We start from the raw sequence: 18,953 nt of genomic DNA on the forward strand, positions 1-18,953 counted from the left end.
ATATATACTAATGAGCTAAAATAAATAATATAATGATGAATGTAATAATATAAAATAAGCAATATTAAATATAAAATGAATATATTTTTATATACAAATAAATATTAATAAGCACTTTAATTAATTAATTACTTTTGCATTTATTCGAGTTTCATATCTGCAATCGAGATACGTTTAAATACTGCCAACACATTGCTGCTGGCCTGCTGTAGCTCGCCGTATCGCTCATACGGCACGTTGTACGCTAGTGAATAATATCGATTTTCACTGGCAGCCTTTAAAAAAACGAGTCGAGTACAACGCACTTTGCGTTTTGGCTGCTGCCAAATGGCAGCAACAGGAACAGCAAAAGAAAAAAAAAGAAAAAAAAAAACTAACATACAACAAAATAAAAGTCTGCCGGCAGAGTGAGAGAGAGGAAAAAACTTTGGGCCACTGGCACAATAATTTGGCACGCAAACCTTTTTTTCGGACGCCAAGGCAAACATTTTCCGGCAGCTAGGGTTGAGGCCGTAGCCGTAAGGCATGGCAACGGCGTATAGGGCTGCCGAGGTTGAAGTTCGGGGACTGTGCTTTTTAGGCGGCCGTAGGGCGCGTGAATAAGAAATGAAGTGAAATACGTTGTGCAGCTAGTGGCGTCCATTAAAAATTCGCCAAAAAGCCAACACGGAGCCAGCCACTGGGACACAATGGCGCCGGGCGACTTCAGCTTGAGCTTGCTCAACGCAAAGCAACAAAGCAGATTCTGGCCACTGGTTCAGTGTACTCCGCATATTTGCTCTGCGGATAACGTATAACAATTAGAGTGCTCACTGTTCATATTTATGAAATCTCTCGAGAGAGGGAGATGCTGAGAAAGAGAGAGAGAGGGAGTTAGAGAAAGAGAGAGAGAGAGAGAGAGCTTAGTTTTAATATAATGTGTGTGTGTGTGCCAATTAAATATTTAGCTAGATTTTCGTTTTTAATTTATTTCGAAAGGGTTTTGTGGCACCACCACCAACCACCGTCGTTGGCGTTATGCAAATGTGCCACTATGAAATGGGTCAAAGTTTAATATGTGTGTGGGAGGGGGGCGTGTTCAAGCAGCTCTATTTATTTACGAGCAGCAACATTTTTTTTCGGCATATTAAAGTATTTTGCTCAGCCAACGTGTTTGGAATGCTAATATGAGAGAGACAGAGAGAGAAAGAGAGAGAGTAGGGAGAGAGAGTGAAGGAGAGAGGGAGAGAGTGGGCAGCTAGAAATATATATAGATCGATGGCAATACGTGCCATAAGCTTGTGCAACAGTTAGCATAAGCCAAGTGAGAAATTAAATAATAAATAATAATTCTATAAGCCCCAAATTTGTTTTATATATACAGCGCCGTTCAGCTGAATAGGTTTAAAGTTTTACAAAAAATAGAAAAATTATATTGCCTTAGCTTTGAATCCGAAATCTATTTTGTTGCATATATAAATAAATTAAACAAATAAATAAATAAAAAATAAAGTAAAAACTTAAATAAATAAATAAATAAGTAAATAAATAAATAATACGTAAATGTAACAATTAAATGATTAAATAGCAAAATAAAAAGATAAATAAAAATAACTAAATAATATCAAAACCTATATTTATATGATTTTATATTATTTATATTTTTTTTAATGTTTTTTTTTTTTTTATAGTTATATAAATATTATCAAGCAAAGGAATTCATTAACTAAAACAATAAAGCCCAGAAAAATAAAATACAAAATTTTATTTAATATTTCTTTAATGATTTCAATAAATTTTTTTTATTGGCTGTACGTCTTGAATAACCACTCAAATACTTTGTGAAGCGAGTATATAAAAAAAAAAAAAAAAAAAAAAAAAAAAACAATAAATAAATTAAGAAATTTTAACCCAGATTCTTTAAATCTATTTAAATGAACGGCGCTGTGCATACATAAATATATGTATATATTAATTTTTTTATACACAAATATATTTAGCTCTTACATCATTTCGCTGTGACTAAATCAAAGGGTTGAAAAACACACACAGAAATTAAGAATAAAATAAATAAACCAAATGCCTGCCATTGTTTGGCAATGTCACTAAATATTTTGTTCGAAATCCAACGGACAGGAACATAAATTAATTTAACAAATGAACAAACCGAATGAAGAGCGCTCAGCAATCCCAGGAATTTAACCTGGACCCATAAATTTTCGTCGAGAAGTGTAACAAATGCTCATTAATATGCCAGACACATATTTCGGGTGGCACCAGATGGGCGTGGAGTGGGCAGCCTCCAGTGGAATGCGTTGGTATTACAAAAGATGGGGGAGGGGGCGGAAGGAGGGGGGGCACAGTGCGACGCGTAGCTGAATATAAAATTTATTAATTGGCAGCTAAATAAGTCGCAAGAATTTACACGTTAATAATTTTATTAGCAAGCTGTTGCAAGTGGGCGCCCACTGAGGGCATAGGGGCGTGGCTGTGACAGCTGCACGCAGACATTTTCAAATTCCACTTTGTCAAAAAAAAAAAAAAAAAAAACAAAACAAAATGTGGAAATCATAAAAAATGTGAAATATGTTGCCAAAAAGCGAGCACCACAGCAGCTTTTGCTAATGTCCACTGGTTGTGGGCGTGGCATGTAAGAGAGGCGCTTGCTGTTTGAACTTGTGCGCGAAACAAACGAAAATTGTTAAATAAAATGTATAAAATGTTCATAAAACATGCACAAACTATTTTTAAAGCACTCGCCGGACAGATGTTGCCCGTTGGCCGTGGAATCAATAAATTATAATCACAGCAAGCAGGAGACAGCAGCAGTGCTGTGGCAGGAGGCGGAGGCAGAGGCGATGCCCAAAAATTAAAGCAATGCGCGACTCCTACAGCTGTTGCCGCCGCTTCTGCTGCTGCTGCTGCTGTTCATTTCCAGCTGTTGAACACAATTTAAGTTAAGTGTTTTACTTTTAAGGCGCCACGCCCCCCACTGCCACAAACTACCAACGAAACGCCCACACATTGGCAGGGCAGCAAAGTCAAATGCGAGCGAGATGGCCAAAGAGAGCGGAAGAGAGTGTGAAAGAGAGCGAGCAAAATTCATTGCCTTTTAATTGCAGTTGGCAGTTGATACGAACAATTCTCAACTGAATGTGCGTGTGTGTGTGTATGTGTGTGAGGCGAATCCCGACTTTTCCCCATACATAAATTTCACTGTTAATTGAATGCAGGCACTTGAAAAATGGGCAGACTATTGGAGCTGACTGGGCCAATGGCAACCTGTTGAGTTCGCTGAGTGATTTATGGAACTTTTAGCCCCAAAAGAATCGACAATGAAAACTGTGGCACAGACATTTTTGGGGACACTTTGTGCAGTATAAGAAAAGAAAAGAAAATAGAACTGAAATAATTGGAGATAGAAGAAATTGATATTGAATTGAATGTCAGCAAAAATAGACAGATTAAACTTGATATGCTGTTTGAGAGTGTTAGGACTCACGGAGTTTTCAAAGGATATATTGGAAATGTAAGAAATATTCTTAGTGCTTAGCTTGTGCAAGCTTTGACTAGATGATGCTCAAGCCAAGTCGCAATTAGACTCAAGCTAATATATAAATAAATAAAATATATTTATAGATAATTCATCGCAATTTCCCTAGCTTAGGTTTTAGTTGAAGAACAACAAAGCTGCCGTTAACAGCGGCATTTTCCCGAGAAATGTCTGCCTAAATAACTAGGGACAGGCAAATCAATAAATTGCTTGCCCAACCGAGTGAAGCAGAGAGAATAAAAGCAAAAATAAGTAGAGAAAATACCTACATAAAAATAACTCACACAAAATCAATGAAAATCAATGAGTTGCCTATAAAGTGTCCTCAGCATGGATAAAGCGCAATCGATTGCCGCATATTTTGGCAGTATTTTTTTTTATATATTTTTTTTTTATTTTTAAAAAGGCCAAAAGCGGCTGCTTGACAACGAGCCTGAAAAGGGAAGCATATATACACCCACGCACACACACATATACATATACAAGGATAGTCATGGGGTATTGCAGTTCATGTATTTGCCTTTCTTTTTTTGTTGGGTAATTGAATTATATTTACGCATAAAATTTATTTATTCACGATTTACGGGCCATGTGAAGCCGCAGCACGTAAAAGTAATTGAAATTCATTTAGTCGCCCTGGCAACGGCTAGACAGCTGCAATAGCTCCTTTTTATTGCCCAGGAGTATTGGAAGAACAGGGACTGGCAGAGAGCCATATGGACAGACGGGCCAAAGGTCAGAGCAGTAGCTGTAGCTGAACTAAAGCTGAGAGTTAAACAGATCTCTGCCTATGAAATGTGAGGGTATTTATAGCTCCAAGAAACACTTGTTGCAATTCTCTGACTGATAATGTCATGTGGAATCCCTTTTATAACTCCACGGCAGAGCTGTTAGCTGTCAGGAAAAGTACAAATAGGTGAGCAACATCTGCCCGGTTTTTCCGCTTTTCAAAAGTTCTGCTCTCATTTGGCATGCTCCTGCGGAAATGGCAGAAGAGCAGATCGTGTCGAATGGCTGACGCCCTGGTCTCTGGCTCGTTGAGCGCATTTCCGTCTTGCATTAAAATCGTATTACTTTATATATACAGATATATGTATTTTTTTGCGGGCACAGGAAATTTGATGGCAATTGCTTTAAACTAGCCAAAGCGCTGCAAGAGCACATCAAATTGCTCTTATCTGTGTGATTTCCGTAGTCTAATTACATTCCATGTGAGAGCTGTGGCTTGGCTTGAAATGGAATGGAATGGCGTGGAGTGCAGTGGAATGGTATGGAAATGAAATCAACTCACCTTGTACTTGTGCATGTGTTTGTGCTGCTCTGGGAATAATGCTGCAAAGAGAAATAGAGTTGAGGAAAACTAGGTTAGCAGTGTTAATTGAATATATGAAAAGAAAGAGGTGGAGAGAGAGAGACAGCAAGACAGTTTAAATGCTGTCTCAACTACGTTTAAAGACAAATTGCATATATGCAAACAGGATCTATATCTATTTAGGTCTCTGCACAGGACACAGCCATATCAAAAGGTTATCAGTTTTTTGTTGTTTTTGTTGTTTTTTTTTCTGTGCTGATTGGCGCGTCACTTAGGCATGGCATAGTCGAACTAGCTAAACATATGTGGCTGCTTGTTGGCTGACTTACTTAGCAGCTACTTACGTTGCGAGCTGCTGCTGCCTGTCAGCAAAGTTTTCAGCGCTGTCAGCCAAGGCAACAACTCAACTGGCTGAGTTGCATGTGCAACGTGCAACATGCCACGTGCAACGCGATGGCTGATAAGCGATTCATTCAGGGCTGCAACAACAACAACTCGCAGACATGAATCATTGAGAGTTGCTCAAGTAGTTGGAGCAAAGGTCAGAGCTGAACCGAACTGAACTGAACTTTGTTAATAAATAAATGAATCAATACGAGCTAGTGCAGTTGAACTAGTTCCTGAAGTGCAGCCCTCGCTGTGGCTTGCCATAAGCTCAATCTGCAGCCTTTTCCTCAACAGTTTTTCTTCCACCTGTCAAACTTTGCCATAAGAACTAAATTTGCAATTTCAATTCACGCACACTCACGCACTAATAGGCGAATCAAATGCCAAGTAGCTGTCGCTAGTTAGTTAGTTAGTTGGCCAAGCAGAACTCCACATTTTCAGTTCAGTTCTGGGCTTTGATTTCCGTTTCAATTTTGTTTGCGTGTGTGTGTGTGTCTCGAGGTCGAGCTACGCAATATAAATTACTCATACGCCATGTCGTCGCCCCGATTCGAATCAGCCGCCTGGCATGTTTGAGCGACAGTGCAGCATTTAAGCCAACTGTATCAACGAGCTGGCCACAAAATCACAGCTGAGCTCGAGAGCGGCCAATGTGGCGTATACTTGATCTTGTTACACACAGATAAATGTCAATTTATTTGCCACACTCCAAAACACTAAGCCGATGGCGGCCTTCACCCAGCTAGCTGTGTGGGTGCATCTCTCTCTCTCTCTCTCTCTCTGTCTATCTCTCGCTCTGTCTGTTTGTGTGGGCGAGATGTAATCGATAAGCAGCGAGGCTTGACGCAGCTTGACTTGACGAAGGGACTTGCCGCCTCTTGGCAATTCCATTTAAATACATTGCTCGCCCTTCGCCCTCTCGCTCTACCTCTTGCTCTCCCTCTCTCTGTCTATATCGGCTATCAAATTATGTTGAAATTTATGCGCCACAGCAATTTTTTTAATGAGCATTCCACTAATTAATAATTGCCGCTTATTACAGTTGCGCTGCTCAAATGGAAGCTGATTCTACTTAAATGTTGTTTATTAAAGACTAAGTAAGCTTAGCAATTTCTAATGCTCAAAGGTATTATTATTCTTATTTTTTTGTGGAAAATCTCTGTCAATGTCTTTAAATGGCACAAAAGATTCATTTGTTCTCGCTTTCCACCTCTCTTTATCACTCTTTATTGCAATTGCTGAGTCCGCCGCCTCCTGCCAAATGGTCTGGCCATTGTCTGGCATTTCTAAAACGCAGCTCAGGTGCATTTTACACGCTTTTACGTATTTTATGTTTAAACGGAAGCATAAAAGTCCCGCCAAAGCAAATCCAAATGCTACATCATTTTCAGCTGGCCGCAAATAAAAAGCAACGAAAAGACCATGAAAATTGAAAATGAAAGTTAAATTGCAAACAAAAAAAGGGAATATGAATGGCAGAATGAAGAGAGGGGCAGAGGGAGAGGGAGAGGTAGAGGATAGAGAGAGAGAGAGTGAGTGAGTGAGAGAGAGAGTATTACTTATTTTTATGCTGCCCTTTTATATTGGTCGGGTATGTCGCGTACCGCAGACGATGTCGTTTTGCTTTTCTGGTCACAGCTGGATGCTGGACCCTTCGCACCCGCCCAGCCTCACCTCCCTGCGCTCCGCCTTGCCACACAGTCAGTCAATAACATCAATAGACGGCAAATAAAAATCGCCCCTTTTTATGTGGGTGTGGACACTGGAGGTGCCCAAAATTTTCGATTTGCGCTTTGTTTGCTGGCTATATTGTTGCCATTTAAGCCAATGTCTGGGCTGGCCAAAAGGGGCGCGCTGCCAGCGAAACCAAATAAAATGAAAGCCAAAAGCAGCCACGCAGCAAAAATGCTGAGCAGCAGCAGGAGCAGGAGGAGCAACAGCAGCGTCAGTTGCTGTTAACGGCTGATGGCCAAAGGCTAAAGGCGTAGCAGGATTCCATAGGGCCATGGTCCAGCGAACTATTAATATTGAAACTGTGATTGCTGCTAAATCCTTTCACGCTTTTGTTTTTCTTTCAATTTCAATGCCAGTCGCCGGTCTAGCGGAAACGGAAATCGCTGCCCTAACGAGCAGCTGCCGTCAAAGCCAAAGCCAAAGCCAGAGCCAATGCCAGAGCCAAAGTCAAAGTCAGCAGACAGTTTTTGATTGTTTGACGTCTGGTCTGGGCTGCTGTGTTTCGGTTTCAGTCTCTGTTTGTTTTATTTCCATCTCTTCATTGTATTTTTTTATTATTTTTTTTTTTAGATTGCGGCATAGCCAATTATTTTAGACAAGTAATTGCTAGAGAGCAGCGCCACGGAATTTGTAGAGCAGACAAATTGTTTGGGGAGCTGGTCCCTTAGCCAGTTAGAGCTGGCATAGCTTCAGTCTCGTCTCGGCAGCGTTTTCCCATCGGCCAAGCGCCATCCATAACTTTGGCTACCAATAAATTATTGTTTTCTGGCCCGTGGGTAATATGAGCTCTACTCTGCCTCTGCCCTCCTGCGCTCTCAATGGGCGCCAAAGTATTTGCTTACCCGGGGCCAACAAGAACTTGACATGCAGAAGCCGCTTAAGCGCACCCCGCAACGTATTGGATTACAGTCTTCACTCCTTCAGCGCGACACAGTCACAATTGCACTTCGGCCCGGGTAGCGGCTTATTGCCGTCATGTGAGACACTTGAGAAAATCGTAATGCGGGGGCGAAACTTTAGAACTTTCGATGGCAAATATATATACAATATATGTGTATATATGTATGTATCTATATACATATTTATATATATTTTTTTTAGAAGTCGCGGAAGTGGCAACACAATCAACTGCATGAGCGGCTCATTCGCAGTGATTTACTTAAATGAAGCGAACGCTAAGAGGCTATCAAGTGGTCTCTATTAGTGCTGACAGCCTTAAGTATGAAGTGCTAATAACTTACAGTGCGTTCAAGCAGTTAACTGACACACCAAAAGGATACTCTGGGAGAGTGGCGATGAGGAAATGTGGTTAAAGTGTAAATATATTATATTAAGCCACTTATATTTAGCTATTAATATCTATCTATAATATAATAAAATAATAATAATATTATAGATAGATTTTAATATATTAATATCAAACTACTTTTATTTCAGATAATATTATAAAATAGTAAAATATATATAAAAATAAATTGTATATTTATATACATATAATATAAAATATACATATATAAAATACAGAAATAATATATTATTATCATAAATAAAGAATTATGAACATATACATGAATAATAATAATTATAATAATAATTAAAAATTATAATAAAAATAACTATAATAATAATAATAATTATAATAATAATAATAAAGAATAATTCATTATTAATTATAAAAAAAAAAAAATAAATAAATAATTCTTTTAAATTTTATAATACGCTTTGTTGTCCTTGAACAATTTATTTAATTATATATCAATAATATAGTTCATATTTATATATAAATAAATTTATAATGTTTTCGATTTTTATTTTTTATTTAGAATTTATAATATTGTATATTTTATAAAATTTTAATTAATTCCAATACATCATTAGAGGCGTATATATATACGATAAGTAAATATTTTCCATGAGCATATAAAGAGTTTTATAGATATATTTTATATAAAGAATCCAATCTTTTGTTTTACTCGAGTCGAGAAATTCAAACTTTTTTCCATGTTATTCATAATCAGCTCATCTAAAATCGATAAAATATTATTTCTAAAAGGGAGAGATGTGTAACAGATATATTTTAATCTTCAGCGCCATTGCATCAATATAAAAAAAAAATAAACAATAGAAATTTTACTCCAAAAACTAAATTAGTTAATTTATTTTGTTCACAATAAACGACTTTATTTATGCTCTATATTAACTGATGTTTATATTTTTGTTTCTTATCGCTTTTCCGACCCGATCTACTTAATTGCCTGGTCAGGCACACTCAGCTCCAACACTCTTGCCAGCTGCAGTAATAAATGAGCGTTGTCTTCTTCCAAGACAGTTGACAACTTGTTTGTATAATTGGATTAAATGTTAAGTTTTAATTTTTTTGAATTAAGAGCAACTGTCTTTTAATTAGCCAACGAAGCGAAACGAAACGAGCCAAAGAGAAACTCATTAGCAGCGACGTCATCAGTTCAGTTCAGTCCGAAAAAAATCAAATCAAATCAAGGTGCAATCAGCGGCCTACACACTCTCAGGCCGCATTTATTGGGCAATTGTAGTGCCACTAATGAAACTATTTATAGCCGTGACAAACGACAAAGTGGTAAAATTCAAGAAGAAGAAAAAACGTAAAAAAAAACAAGATGTAAAACAAGTTAAGAGTTCAGGCTCGTTCAGGCCAGTTCGTGTAGCTGCTGCAGTTTTAATTTGAAGATGCGGCCAGCGTTGGACGTTGAGTTTTAACAGCTCATTAACATTCGCTACACGGCAGCAGACATGACAGGCAGCGTGCGCGGGGGCAGACGGCGGCTGGACGACGACATTTTTGACGTTTGCCCGAGCGCGTCGCATCATTCAGAAGCTGCTTAAGAGCCCACTCCAGCTACAAATGCTGCCCAAATGTATGTATGTATGTATATACGCTGACGGTGCTAAGAAGCAGCGCGCGCATTTAAAAGCCTAAAGTATCTGGCCTGTCAGCCTGTCAGGCTGTCTGGCTGTCTGGCTGACAGACAGCGCGGCACTCAGCAGCGCTCAATCAGCAGCGTTGGCCACGTCAAAATGTTGTGGCAGGAGCAGGAGGCGGAGAGGTGCTAGCCAATGGAGAGCTCTAGTGGGCGAGTGGCTTATCACAAAACACCAATCGACAGGGCAGCAGCAGCAGCAGCAGCAGGAGTAGCAGCAGCAGCAGGAGTAGCAGCAGCAGCAGCAGCAGGAGTTGCAGCGTCACAGAACCTAATGAAGTGTCTCAAAGTAGCTGTTAAAATATATTCTAAGAGCGAAAAGTCGCGCAAGGGGCAATTGATGTATTTTTTTTTTTTTTTTTTTTTTTTTGCCAACATTAAAGTTTTTATGCGTTTAAAGCAAAAAATAAAATAGCCATAGAGTTGGCAACAAAATGCCAAAAGCTTGTTAGCGGGAAAACGCTGCAGAAAAGCCATTTGCATTTTGGCAGCGACGTGCCGAGCCGACCTGAGCAGCGCACATCAATCAACGGCCACTCGGCAGCATTAAAATGGTAATTTAAAACCGCGAGAGAGCAAAGTACTCGAGCTCCAACTCCAGCTCCAACTGCAGCTCCAGCTCCCACTTCAGTCAAACTCGGACAGAAACTCATCATGTCGACGTTTTAATGATTGGCCGCCGGGCTTCAGCAGCAATGCAAATGGCAAAGCGCAGCTACCCAATCGTTGCTCAGACCATAATCTGGAGCCCTGGATTGCCGTAGGCCAAGCTCAGGCAGGCAGCGCCGTAAATCAAGGTTGCAACACCTAGCCCAATGCTCAGCTGTCTCGCTGGCTGTCTCCCTCCCTCCCTCTCTCTCGCTCTCTCTCTCTCTCTCTGGGGGCCGGGGCCAGAACACGGTAAAGTGTTTTGAGAAATGTCACCCGTGGGGCGTTTTTGTCATTTCAAAAGTGTTCAATCAACTGTCAGCAGCGACGGCAGCAAACATCTGGCAAGCGCAGGGCCTGCTGCCTCACCTGCCCCCAACTGCCAAAGATTGAATACCTATCGACATCAGCTCAAAGGCTAAAAAGTAACCTGAGACAAAAGGCCATAACTCAGCTGGAAATTACGGTTATTTATTAAACAATCGAAATGCAGTTAGTTAGACTAGACAGGCATCAAATGTAGCATAATCTATCATGTGGTTATATTTCATTCGCACACTTTTACTTTCAGCTGGAGTCTGTCTCACAGTCCCCAAGCGACAGCAGACCGAATGCATTTCCTGTGTGCTTTACACTTCGACTTCCGTTTCTATTTTATGTCTTTGTAGGTGTGAAGTGAATGCTGTGTAGGCGCCTGGCATCAGACGTCTCCTGCTCGCCTGCTCGCCTGCCTGCCCTTTGGCCTTTCCTTGACGCCTCTGCATATACGCAGCTTGCACCCTTGCCACTTGCCACTTGCCACTTGCCACTTGACTTGCGGCGTCTGGCTGACAGGCAACAACTACAACAACAACAACAACAGCAGCAACAACATCATCTTTTCATATTTTTCTGTTGGGCGTTGACATGATTGCTTATAAATGCAATTTTGTATATCATATCAGCAGCAGCAGCAGCAGCAGCAGCAGCAACAACAGCAACAACAACATCTGAGCGGAGTATCTGTCTCTTGCTTTTAGCATTATGTATTTTTTATTGCTTTTGATTATTATTATTATTACAAACAGATTTGAATGCACTTCAGAATGTCAAGCCTCGCCCAGACTGAGTTTTGGCCATGGCAAAATTGAGAAAAATATAAAACAAGTTGGATTAAATCTATGTTTATACACATCAGCTGCTATCAAATGATGAATGAAATTACTTTAAGCTACAGCTTAAATTTCGCTTTGAGGCAGCAGGGTGTATATATATGTATGTATATGTGTATATATATGTATGTATATGTGTATATATTTGTATTATGCGCTCACGGCACACGCTGAAAATGCTAATGACCCACATAGTCATTAACTTGGCTGCGATAAGCGATGCTAAATACACGCGCAGAAAAAAAAAAAAGTATATATACACAAATTGGTTGGTATGAAAAAATTAAGAAATTTTCTCTGTGTGCGAGAAAGAGAGAGAGAGAGAAAGAGAGAGAGGGAGCTATAGAGTGTCAGAGCACTGGGAAATGAACAGAAACATCATAACTTTGATGGCACGCAGCGGGCATTGGGCGTGGCAGTGGCTCCGGCTGGCCCTCGACGGACAACTGACAGCGGCTCATCAAATTGCGAACAGGCGTTGCAGGAAATTAAATAATTTTGTGTAATGTAAAAAAAACAGTAAGCAGGAAAAACGAAAAACAAAAACGAATACGAAAAAACCAGCGAAATTTTGTTGTATTTAGGAGTGAGCTGCGTTAATGTTAATGCATTTTCTGACACTGCGTGGCAGAAGCAAAAGGCAGCTGAAATAAATGAGTGGCAAGGAAAAGCACAGACATGCACACACGCTTGCACGCACACACACACAAGCACACAAACACACAAAATGGGTGCGTTGAAAATAAGGCAAACACTCAAAATGATTGTTATCATCCACAAACCAAATGGATGTGCGTGTGTGTGTGTGTGTGTGTGTGTGAGAGAGCGAGTGTGTGTGCGTGTGTGTGCGCTTTAATATTTTTTCGCTCTGTTTTGGTTTGCCAATTTCTTTGCCACGCCCCAGAAAGCACATAAAACAAGAAAATTATAGCATAAATTGAAGCGAGGGCTTTTATATATAAAAATATATGTATGTAGAAAATAAATATGTATTAAAAAAAAAAAAAAATATATATATATATATATACATATATTTATTTTTTTAATTTATGTTTCCTTATTTTGCTCAGTGCAAATGTGCGCACATTTCAATTGAAATGGCAAACACGAATGCGACTCGCAGCTTTCATTGTTGTTGTTGTTGTTGTCGCTGCTGTTGCCGTTGCTGTTGCCACTGCAGAGTCACCTGTGTTGGTGTGGCATGTAGGTGAACTGCTGCGTCTGCCGCATATTTGATTTATATTGCCATTTACACTTGCTCGCTATTGTTATTGTCAGCAAAAGGAAAAAAATATGTATAAATAAAAAAAAAATAAATAAAGAGGAAACACAAATATTCGAGTTTATTTTGCGCTACAAATGGCTAACAGTCTTTAAGCCAAAACTGCGTATGGCTCTGCATTTATAGAGCGGTGTGAAGAGAGATGTAGAATAAGCATGAATTCACAGGCAAACAAATTTAGAGAGGCAACCATATTAAATACAGAAAGAAAGAGCTCAATACTAAAACATTAAGTAATAAATAATTCATTATAATTTAATATTAATTATTCGACTGTCCAATTAATAAAAATTGATTTTTTAATTATAATTTAAAGATTATGGAAAAAGTTTTAAAAATTTTTAAATTTTAAATTTTGTATTTAATTTTTATAATTGAAATTCTCTACAGTTCAATTAATTCAAATTGATTTATTAATTATAGTTAAAATTTATTTTTTTGTAAAATATTTTTATATTTATTATTCAATATTTATAATTAATATTAAAAAGTACAGCTCAATTAATATTCATTAATTTCTTTATTATAGATTACAGATTAATTTAAAATTTTTTAAAAATACTTTATTATTTATAATTCCACTTTTATTCTGCACCTTTATATTATTTATATATATATATACAATATATATTTATATCTTCATATATACATAATTATTTATCGTTAATACGCCCAGCTGACATGCACAAACAGTTAAAAATATTTTTAGATATAATTGAATTCCATTAAATATTGAAAAAAAAAAAATATTAACAGAAAATTTTAATCTAAATTTAGCTAAAATTATTATAAATTTAAAGCGGCCAAAACTAAATTGTAATTTCAAGGAAAATTATAAAAATAATTTAAATTTAATTGATGGCAGACTGCAATTATGAGCCAGCAGTTAATTGTACTGTGAGAGATGTGTGGCCACTGGGAGCTGCCACCCGGACAGGTGAGAGAGCAGCCAACGGAAAGGTGACCAGGTGAAGGAGGGGCTTGGCACGCAGTGGCCCCAAATGATTTGAAAATAACAGTCGTAATTTGTTTGCTAACAGAACACAACGGAAGGCAAAGCCCAACGAGCGAGAGGAGCGTGAATCCGGCTGAAGTTGTCAAGGAGCATGGGTATCTGGGAATGAAGTCACAGCTGGCAGGTCAGGCAGGCTGGCAAATGATGGGGCTGATGCCAACGACAGGGCCCACTCCAACGGGCAAAGGGGCAGAGCTAAAAAGGCGCAACATATGCGCACATTTTACATGCCATCCATGCCGCAGCGACTTTGGGGAACCCATTTGGAATTGGGAGCTGCATTATGACGGCCCCCGTGGAAGCCGGCGACAATTAGACAAAAGCCCGACGATACGACGAGGCGACGAGGGTTGAAGGGCTTCAATTGCATGTCATTGTCAGAGCGTCAGGGCAGCTTTGGGGCCTGGGCTGTTGCTGCTGCTGTTGCTTTGTCGGGTTTTATTATTTTCAAATTAAAATGCTTGTCCCCCAATTCCACCTACTGCTCCTCGCTGTTTATGAGCTTTGTGTGTGCAGTTGGGTCTGTGATGGTTACGGCCGTTGGCTTGGGGCATGCCTCTCTTTGGGGCGGACTACGCATTCGTGTGTTGTTTGCATTCGGCCACCGCCTGGCAACAAATGTGCACGTACACATTTTTAATTGATTAAATATGAGGCAGAAGCCGCACAGCACACAGAACGGAAAAATGGGAAATGAGAATGAAATAATTTCAAGGATATGTGTAGACAGGGCGACTGCACCGCAGATGTCAACCGAACTGGTCCCATGAATAACAGAGTTCGTCTAGGGCATTGGGGGTTAATGGAAGTGAAAATATGTCAGCTGGCATGAAAGCAAAAGGAGTTTTGTCAAAGCGAATCAGCGACTGAGGGGCTATAAAGGGCAGAAGGAGGCAAAGCTGGGATAGGCTTAATTTTAGATTTAGGTTTTAACAGTTAATGTTGAGTTTTTACTAAAGTGAAAGTAATATGTAGATTATTGTTTAAATTATAAAATTCAACTTCAAGCATTTCGCCTCGACAGTTTGCATTATGATTTATAAATTAGTTTTAGAATAAATGCTTTTAAAAATTTTAATAAATTTATGTATAATTATTTATTAATTTCTTTTGAATATTAAAAAATGATTATTATTTTTGTTTCAAGTTTTATATGAAAAAAAAAAAAAATAAATAAATAAATAAATATTCAGAATAAATATAATAAATTTATTTATTATTTACTAATTAATATATCAACCCTATTTTAATATGAGTTTGACTAAGATTTTCTGAAAATTTCATTTATAAGTTTTATAAAAAATAATGGCAATAATTTCATAGTTTATTCATTAATATATTCAACTTTTTTTTTTTTCAAAATGCATTTTCAACAAATTTATTAAAGATTTTGCTACAAACATCTACTATATCAAACTATATTGACATCAACAAAATTAATTTAAAATTATTAGCATGAAGTTATATTTGCATATTGATTATTAAAATTCCATCAAAAAATATTGCAAATTTCTGCCAATATAATAAAGCATCAAATTCAAACAAAGAATAGTTATGCGTATTTATAATAAATTTAGTATCATAACTTCCGTTCACAAAGCATTTTTTTCTGAACATTTACAAAGCAATTTTTTTCTGATTATTTTACCATAAAATTTGAATGATTTTAGCCTTAATAAAAATAATTATATTGCTTTGATTTGATTTTGTTTATATAGAGCGCAAATTTACAAGTTTTTATTGCAATTCATAAAAATTGATTTATCAAATTAAACAAGAAAAACAAATTTGACTCACTCGCACCCATTCGCACTCGCATACATCACAATTTGATAGCTATGCATGTATACAATTTATTTTCGGTTCAGTTGACCCCATTCGAAAGCCAAATCTCACCTCCCTCATCAGCTGCAACAGCTCTAAAAAGTTGCCACTGCCACTGCCTGGGCAACAAATGCGCCACATCAAATGTCAATTTCAAGCAAAACGCAATTTGACAAAATTTCCTAAAGCCAAAAGCAAACAAGCCAAAAATACATGCATGTAAATCCAGCCAAAGTTTGGCTCTCATCAATATACGACTATTGCACCAGAGTCTATATATAAGAGCCAACGAAATATTTACGAAATATCGCCTATCGGACAATTTTTGGCCAACAAATTTATTGTCAATGGTATATCAAAGCGAAATATTGTAATACGAGCTGCCGGCAAACTTAAATAAAAAAAATAAAAAATAAAAAAAAATTAAAAAAAAAAAAAAAAAACAAATTGTATTTTAAGCATAACAAAAACTTAAATTAATAAAAATAATAAACATATGATTTATCGATAATCCCAATGATTTATTTTATTTATAATAAATATTAGAAAATACCTAGAAAACTGTAGAAATTCTGTATTAAATTTCTTCTTATTTCTTATTTGATTATTAAGAGAAGTTAGCATAAGTTAGCATAAGAAAATTATAAATATATAAAAACAAAATAATTTTAATAAATAGTAGTAAGTACTAGAAAAATAGTAGTAAGGAAAATTTTATATACCTAAAGGGTTACATATAAGCATAAGTTACATTTAAACCTAAAATCGCAACACTCATTTTGCAATTATTTACAGGGTATATGGACTCACACAATATTAGTTTGCTATAACCAACTTTAACTTCCTGCTATATATTTTTTATGTTTACTTAAATTTTATTCCGTCTCTCGTGCTGTGACAAATTTTTGCACTTAGCCGTCGCACTTGTTGAGAATCGTGAGCTGCATTTTGCTGGTATTGAATTTCAATGGCTAAGAATACCAAATTTATGGCCAGCCATAAATTTCGTATGCATTCGCTAACATTATTTATATACCTTAAATGCTTCTTTTCTCCTTTTCCTTTTCCTTTTTTTTTTTTTTTTTTTTTTTTGCAGCTAGATTTATTTTTTAGCAACTCAGTCACAAGCTAAAGTAAAAGTTTCTTGCGTTTCGCTAGCTTACACGAAAATGAATCGCATTAGTTCTGGCTGAGTGATTCGACAAGCAAAGGTTTGAGTGTTTGAGTGTTTGAGGCTGCTCTTAGCCAACGGCTGCTATCTAAAGTGTCTAAAGTGTCGCTAATTTCTGTGCAAATTACACCTGAGTGTGCGTGGGCCCGGCGAGTGCGAGGGCGTCGGCTCTGCAGTCTGCGGCCTAAACTATGGTGTGCGCGCTTTGATTGAACTTAATTAAGTTGCGAGTCGAGCTCCGCAACGAGTCAAACAAGCTAAATGAATGAGATTACAGCAGATGTGATTGACAGACAGCTGGCATTGCAAGGCAGGCTTAGATGCCAGTTATATAATACTTTAAAGAATTGCGAAGAGTTTATGACGAGCTTTAATCTTGAATAATTAAAATTAAAATTAAAATTAAATTTTATAATTTTGGCCAACTGTAATAAACTTATTATCTTAGTGGGCAAATTTGTCTAAAATTTTTGTAAATTCAATTTGAATTACTAGCAAAATATTTGTGAAAGCATTTAAGTGAGCAAACCGCAAAAACCTCGAAAAACTTGTTTGCCTTCTAAACAAATTTAAAACCATTAACTAACCAACTTTATGCAAAATTTATGAGCAGCATTGATGTGTGCATAGCTACGTGCCTGTGTGTGTGTGAGTGAGTGTGTGTGTGTGTCCTTCATTGTTGTCATTGGGTCTGGCTCGTGCAATGCGGAAAGTATTGAGGCATTTTAAGGATTTAACGGTCGACCGCAGACCGGCCAAAACTTTCGGCATGTTTGAATAAACAAAACAAAGGACAGAGAAAACAGAACAACAACAGAACAGGCAGATAGACAGAGAGAGAGAGAGAGAGAGATAGAGACAGCAAAGGGATGGCCTGGAAATAGTTAATAGAATAGGCGCAGAATGTTGCCTACAATCGATGCTCAACATAAACACTTGCCGCATGCCCCACAACTGTGCAGATAGGCTGACATTTTTGGGCTAGCCGGCTGACCCATTGCTGCCTGTGGGTCACAACAATAAACTTGTTAATTTACACATGCACAGTTCGCATAGTTTGCTCAGGTTCTGTTTTTAGACTGTGCACTGTGGAGTCCACAGCAGTCGAATGCCTTAAATATTTAATGATGTGAACTATAGCAGCAGACCCTGGCTGAGTCTCGGCCGGGCCACTGGCCATTCCACTTGAATTGTACAATTCCCAATAAAACCCAAAGACAGCCGCAACTCAACGAGCTCAACTCAACTCGACTCAACCCTCGAACCCCGCCTGGATTGGCCCTCTAAAATGAAGCCATTGTTGAGCAGACAACAATTTGGCTATTTCGACATCGAATTATGTACATTTTAGAACGGAAACTTTTCGCTGTTTGACAACTTGTCAATTGGACTTTGGAGGCAGCTTGAGCAGTTGAAAATGTCACAGCAATTCACCAAAAGTATAGGCCATGAATATTACAGCTGTTGGACCCTAGACGTTGGCTTAACAAGATTTATTGAAAACAATTAAAGCACGTAAAAGGTTCTTGACTTTGTCTATAAGACACTGCCTAACTGGGCTTAGTAAATACGAAGCAGACTGGATTTGTGTAACTATAGGAGAGCTCTATTAGATTCTGGTGATAGTTGAATGCCTAGGCAAGTCTTTTGGTTATAATAAAATATTTACTTAAATATAAAAGAGATGTATAACTAATTTATTTAATTATTTTATAATATTATACGAATAAAAAAAAATTATAAAAAATATTTTAATAGGATCTGAAACGTATTTTGAAAAATATAAATATTATTTTTAAAAATTATGCAAGTAAAAAATGTAACAAAAAATTTTCCCAAGTTCAAAAGTGGAATTTGGATTAAATTTATAGTATCTTAATCAAATCTTTAAATATTTTTCAATCAAAGAAAAACAAATTTTTATACGCTGAGCCCACTAA

General features: G+C 37.5%; 1 protein-coding gene across 1 annotated transcript in view; it reads right to left on the reverse strand.

The window, feature by feature from the left end:
• The window catches only part of LOC6580253 (nyctalopin), a 72,068-nt gene that overhangs the window by 29,173 nt on the left and 23,942 nt on the right, over positions 1–18,953 (reverse strand). Inside the window, exon 2 of the mRNA XM_032730004.2 lies at positions 4,824–4,864. The gene's annotated coding sequence lies outside the window, so the exon portion shown is untranslated. The remainder of the gene's footprint in view (positions 1–4,823; positions 4,865–18,953) is intronic.

Source organism: Drosophila mojavensis, unplaced genomic scaffold (genome assembly GCF_018153725.1).
Source record: "Drosophila mojavensis isolate 15081-1352.22 unplaced genomic scaffold, ASM1815372v1 contig_80, whole genome shotgun sequence".
Classification (NCBI taxonomy): domain Eukaryota; kingdom Metazoa; phylum Arthropoda; class Insecta; order Diptera; family Drosophilidae; genus Drosophila; species Drosophila mojavensis.